At 43.5% G+C, this 6,929-nt stretch overlaps 1 non-coding gene across 1 annotated transcript; it reads left to right on the top strand.

The window, feature by feature from the left end:
* Positions 1-481: 481 nt before the first annotated feature.
* Trnae-uuc lies at positions 482-553 on the top strand. The gene has a single exon. It is a non-coding gene; the product is annotated as a tRNA-Glu (tRNA).
* Positions 554-6,929: the final 6,376 nt, after the last annotated feature.

Here is a 6,929-nt window from a genome sequence, read left to right as displayed (position 1 = left end):
GGATTTAAATCACTTTGTTATAATGTGTTACTACGCTTTGATAACTATGGTCTCCAAGTGTGTGTTCTAGAGTAGTAATTCCCATAGACAGAGATAGATAGAGAGATAGATAAAGAGATAGAGAGAATATGTTAACGTAGAAAGTATATTTTGCGTTACTGTGACCTACTGTACATATAGCAAATTAACTTCAGTATTTACCCAAAGTGTTGAACTTGTGACGTAGGTATGATGGTGATTAATTCTGTATAATTACCTGTACTATTTCAGGTGTTCGGTGGGCACAGGTGTATCTGACAGTATATGTGTACTGTAGGTGTGACGCTGTATGAGTGAAGGTCGGATGTCATTCCATAATCTACCTTCTTGTCTGACACTACATTCATCTTCTACATACAGACACTACCCAGCCACAAGCCACTACAGACAGACACAAGCCAGTAGACGAATATAATCTGTCCTGCGATACCTGATACTCATATCCCATGTGGTCTAGTGGCTAGGATACCTGGCTTTCACCCAGGAGGCCCGGGTTCGATTCCCGGCATGGGAATAATTTTTAGTGGATGTTTTTGGTGGTACGGGAGGTGTTCGCTCGCCTCTCATCACCGTGTTGGTAATGAATGACACTCTGGCAGCTGCTGGTTGTTGTGGGACGGTCTGGAACAAAGTGTCTCATTGTTATGCATCAGCTGAAATGTGTGTCGTGTGCTGTGTTATACTCGCTCTACTGGACGACCATCCTAGTAACGCCAGATAGACTTCCTGCTACACTCCCTGCCTCAGTAACACACTCCCTGCCTCAGTAACACACTCCCTGCCTCAGTAACACACTCCCTGCCTCAGTAACACACTCCCTGCCTCATTAACACACTCCCTGCCTCAGTAACACACTCCCTGCCTCATTAACACACTCCCTGCCTCATTAACACACTCCCTGCCTCATTAACACACTCCCTGCCTCATTAACACACTCCCTGCCCCAGTAACACACTCTGCCTCAGTAACACACTCCTGCCTCAGTAACACACTCCTGCCCAGTAACACACCCCTGCCCCCATTAACACGCTCCCCCCCACACACACTCCCTGCCCCATTAACACACCCCTGCCTCATTAACACACTGCTGTAACACACTCCCTGCCTCAGTAACACACTCCCTGCCTCAGTAACACACTCCCTGCCTCAGTAACACACTCCCTGCCTCATTAACACACTCCCTGCCTCATTAACACACTCCCTGCCTCATTAACACACTCCCTGCCTCATTAACACACTCCCTGCCTGGTCCTCCTCTGAGCATCCTCACCAACCAGCTCTCTCTTCTTCTAGCTACAGCCGCAGCAAGCAACACCACCTCCTCGGCAGCTGCCTGGCGGCCCTCGCTCCTGCCGGCGAGCATGGCGACCCACAAGCTGTCCTTCTCTGAGCATCCTCACCAACCAGCTCTCTCTACATCACGCTTGTAACCACGCTGCCACTTCCCAGCACCAAGCTGCATTGTACATCCAATACAACATGTATACAGAGAGCACATTGTGAGTTTCCTTTCTCCATCCCATCCTGAGTGAGAACCCAAACAACCCTAACGCGTATGTTACTAGCGAGTGTCGTCAGCCCGTTGCTTCGTCAGTTTGGTTCCCACTGTCTCTCTCTCTCTCTTCCTCTCTTCTTCCTCACTCTTCCCTTGTTTCTTACTCTGTCTTTCTCGCAACCACTACATGACGAAATTCTCTCGGTCTGTCATCTTTTTTTTTTTCTGTTTCAATTGTCAAGAGTGAGAAATCAAAGGAACTGTGAAAGGGAAACGAGGATATCAATTTACGTTTGAGAGAGGACCTTGTTATATACGGGTCATGGTCACAAGGTTACGTAAGAGAGAGAGAGAGAGAGAGAGAGAGAGAGAATTACACACACTCTGACACAAATCCTTCGTTCGTTATGTTATATTGTCTCATCATTGTTAAAGGAATCTATTTTTTTGTGAGAGGAAAATATATAATTTTTTGGGGTATAATTTGATGAATCGCATGAGAGGTAATTTATTCTATTATGAACGTATAAAAAGTTGAAGAAAGTTGTAATTCTGGATAAAAATATAAAATACAAAAAAAAATACATTTATACAAAAATATAGAAAGATTAAATCCCATAAACGAAAATATACAACAACTTTACATAAAAAAAAATATAACCAACATGTAAGTATAAAAAAAAATCCCCCAAAACTACAAAAAGCATCAACATCTTATTAACAAAATCACAAAATACACCCAAAGAAAGTAAATCACCAAAAAGAAAGTATAGAAAGTATATTAAAAGGTAACCCCCATGAACTCCAAAATGAAGAGAGAAAAAAAATATAACTTTGGCCGGTTTACAGATTTTCCGTACCATATTCCGGATGAGAGAGCGAGCTGTCCGGATACGAGGAGTGAAAACGGCTAAGGCAAAACAGTTTACCTAAGGGTGTTGTGTTCAGTCTGGTAAACTTCGATTGAGAATGTAGAGAGATGCATAGTGTTGAGAAGTAACGTGGAATGAAGAGAAGTAAGGTGAGGTGAGGTGAAGTGAGTTGAGATAACGAGAGATGAAGTGAGGTAAGGTGAAGTAAGGTGAAGTCAGGTCAGGTGAAGTGAAGTTGGACGAGGTGAAGTTAGATGAAGTAAAATGAAGTGAAATGAAGTGAAAACTCATAACAATATATACGCAAAACAATTTATTTTTTTTTTTTCAGTTAAGAGTTGAAATGTGATATACCCCCCAAAAAATACGACTTGTTTATTAAAAAAATGGATTTTGTCGTTAAAGAGGAACACGAGAGAGAGAGAGAGAGAGAGAGAGAGAGAGAGAGAGAGAGAGACCTTAACAACCAGCAGACAACGATAACAGGCAGCAGACAACGATAACAGCCAGCAGACAACGATAACAGCCAGCAGACAACGATAACAGCCAGCAGACAACGATAATACACAGCAGACAACGATAACGGACAGCAGACAACGATAACAGCCAGCAGACAACGATAATAGACAGCAGACAACGATAACGGACAGCAGACAACGATAACGGGCAGCAGACAGGCAGCGTCATGATAACACCGCCTCAGCCACATTACCATATAGATTGCCTCATAGAGAGTGAACAAATTCGCCACAGCAGAGTCGACTCCTACTACCTTACCCTCGCTTGTTTTGGGGCTTCCTGTGTGCGTCTTTTGCGTCAGTTTGCGTCTTTTGCGTCAGTGTGCATCTTTAGCGACAATGTGGGTCTTTATGCGTTAATGTGGGCCTTATATGTGCGTCAATGTGCGTTTTTATGCGTCAATGTGCGTCTTTATGCATGATTGTGCGTCTTATACAGTATGTGTATCTTTTGAATCCTTGTGCGTCTTTTTGCGTTATTGTACGCCTTATAGGTGAGTCTTCAGAGTCTATGTGCGTATTTTTACATCAATGTACAGTATGTCTTTTGCGTCATCGTTCACATAAATTCGGTCTATATACGTTTTTGCGTCAGTAGGTTGTATCATTTGCGTCAATATATGCGTCATTTTGCAACAACAACAGAAAACACTAAAAACAAAAAACAGAAAGAAAGCGTCTGGTGTTGGGGTGAAAGTACGACCATCGATTAGTGAAAGTTGAGAAGAAAGTCTTAAGAGAAAAGGTGTCTTAGATCCTTCTCTTGGGTAAACTGGTGGCGAGGGATGGCCAAGTGTGGATAGTAAATTAGTTCTGTATCTTTGTATGGTGAAAGTTTGAATGGATCACCTCTTACACGCATAGGCAGCAGACATACACACACACACACACACACACACACACACACACAGGAAGCAGATACACACACACACACAGGTATAACAAACTAGAATGTTTAATCTTCACGTGATATAAACTAGAGTACCTAATCATTAGGTAAAACAAGCTAGGGTGACTAATCATCAGAATCTCCAATATATTCCCATGAAAGAGACCACAGTGCCTCATTTACCCACAGACAAGACGTGTTAACAGAATCTGGTGTTAGTAAAGGAAGATGGAAAGGTGGTTATCGCTGTTTATTAATGCACACCAGGTAAGGTATGCTAGGTGAGGAGTGAGAGGAGGAAGGAAAGATGTTAAGGAAAAAAATTCATGAAGGAGAAATAACCTCTCGTACGTCTATGGGAAAGGGTAGCGGAAAGGGGACGTGATTGCTGCCCGTATCATCATTGGGTATGACTTTGCTTGGGAGATTGTTATCCCGGCATCCCCTGAGCAACGCTCTTGTGCATTATGCAGAAGACCCGACAGCCGCACCCTTATCCACTACCTCCTAAGATGTCCCCACACACAACGCTTCCGTGACGCCTGTTGGACCACCACTCCTCGACCCCCTGACGGAGACACGATGATCCTCCCCATACTGGCCAGATATTATGTAAATAACATTGATTATGTGTTAAAGGAATATCCTTCCTTCCTTAGGCTTTAGTAAGCCCCTTTATAATATTTATGCTGTATATACTTGTCACACTTGCCAGATGTTTCTGGTGTTATTGTACAGGGGTACCTAGTGACAGCACTAGGATCCCGGTTCCTCTATCAAGGAATAAACAATTGAAATTGAAATTGAAATTGAAAGAGAAATATAAGAAGAAAAGTAAAATAGGCAATGGAGAAGGAAGATAAGATGATGAAGTAAAAATAATGAAGAAAAAGAAATCCTAAACACACACACACACACACACACACACACACACACACACACACACTACCATTACCATATCTCTCCCTACTCCCTCACTCGGGAAAAACTGGAGGCATCATAGTGGTGAGGTAGAGGTCATTGTCTCCCTGGAGGTCTTATAGTGGAGAGGTAGAGGTCATTGTCTCTCTGGAGGTCTTATAGTGGAGAGGTAAAGGCCATTGTCTACCGGGAGGTCCGCCCCACGACCACACATAAATGACCCATCGCTTACCATCCAGACTAGACCAAGCACCGCCCTACACTGTTTAGAAGGGACAGTTATATTCCCTTCTCTGTATCTGGGCATCTGGCTCTACTGACGTTAACCGACTCTACCTAACCGGTTTTACTGACGTTAACCGACTCTACCTAACCGGTTTTACTGACGTTAACCGACTCTACCTAACCGGTTTTACTGACGTTAACCGACTCTACCTAACCGGTTTTACTGACGTTAACCGACTCTACGTAAGCGGTTTTATTGACGATAACCGTTTCTACGATCCCTCCAACAATATCACACCCCAATTTATTTTTTCAAGATTTTGTGAACGCCTTGTGGAGGAGTTGTTTACGAGGGAGTAATGATGCCTTCTGAAGGGTAATGCTGTGAGGTGAATCTGAATCGTCGAGGGTGAACCTTTGTGAGGCTTCGAACACCCAAAAGTGGTATTGTTGAGTGAGTTTGAATCGTAGTTAAGCTTCCAACACCCCCAGAGAGGTAAAACTCAGCGTATTTGAACCTTGATGAACCTCCAAACACACAGAACTGGTATTTTTAACTAACTATGAACCCTGGCAAAACTTTGAATCCCTCTACTGATAAAACACTATGGTCTATAATCATCTGTTCAATTCACTATACATCTCCAGGTCTTCGTTAATCACCACCCACGATAATGAATCATTTAAATCCTCCCTCCTCCCCTCCCTTCCGCTCCCACCCCCCTCCCCCCTCCCCCCCAACCCCCAGCTTGTTCATTACTGTAAAAAGGAATGAAAAATGAAACGAAATATTTAATGATACATAATTTTACATGAGATAAATAATATAAAAGGTTTGCTGGGTATATTATTATTATTTTTTTTCCCTCGTCTATTTTAAATCCAATGGATGAATGTTTGGTGTTGTTGTTGTTGTTGTTGGTGTGTGGTGAGTTTGTGGTGGTGGTGGTTGTTGTTGTTGTTGTTGGTGTGGTTTTGTGGTAGTTGTGTATGAGATTTGTAGTGGTTGTGGTTGTTGTTGTTGTTGTTGTTGTTGTTGTTGTTGTTGTTGTTGTGGTTGTGGTGGTGGTTGTGGTTGTTGTTGTTGTTGTGGTTGTTTTATGTTATTGTAATTATTATCATCAACATTTATAACCCAACTTCCTCTAAAATTCAATAAAATATTTTACCCCAGCAGCCAACACGATGGAAAATACCCGGAAACAGAAAAATACTGAGAGAGAATATCTAGAGTTACGTTAGAGAGATTACGTTAGAGAGATTACTGTATTATTCAGGGGGAGAGAACGAGCATGATAATAATATGTACACACAGTTTTACTTGGGCGTGTGTGTGTGTGTGTGTGTGTGTGTGTGTGTGTGTGTGTGTGTGTGTGTGTGTGTGTGTGTGTGTGTGTGTGTGTGTGTGTGTGTGTGTATAGATTGCATAAATAGATAAAGGCCATTTGATGTTTATCTAGGTCGTGAAGAAGACGAGGAAGAAGATTAAGATGATGAAGAAGAAAGAACAACAACAGAAAATAGAATAATAAAAACAGAATTAGAAAAAAAATAGACCGTATATCCTTTCTCCTCTAACCAGCGCCATCATTTCCTCCTCCTCTTCTTCCCTTCCCCTCTTCCCACCTTTCTTCCCTTCTTCCTCCTCCTCCTCCTCCTCCTTCCTTTACCTCTTCCCTTTCACCTCCTCCCCTTCCTTACCTCTCACTTCTCTCCTCTCCTCCCCTTTCCTTCCCCTCCCTCCTCCTCCTCTCTCCCTCCCCCCCCCTTCCATGCCTCTCCCTTCCACCTTCCTCCTCTACTCTCCCTCCCCTCCCCCCCTTCCTCTCCTTCCCACCTTCACTCCTCCTCCTCTCCCTCCCACCTCCCCCCTTCCGTACCTCTCCCCTTCCCCTCCCTCCTCCTCTCCCTCCCCTCCCCCTCCCCTCCCCTCTCCCCTTCACCTCCCTCCTCCTCCTCCTCCTCTCCCC

The sequence above is a fragment of the Homarus americanus genome, unplaced genomic scaffold (assembly GCF_018991925.1).
Source record: "Homarus americanus isolate GMGI-L3 unplaced genomic scaffold, GMGI_Hamer_2.0 scaffold53073, whole genome shotgun sequence".
Lineage (NCBI taxonomy): Eukaryota > Metazoa > Arthropoda > Malacostraca > Decapoda > Nephropidae > Homarus > Homarus americanus.
The sequence above is the reverse complement of the archived record's forward strand: the minus strand, read 5'-3'. Positions and strand labels throughout refer to the sequence as shown.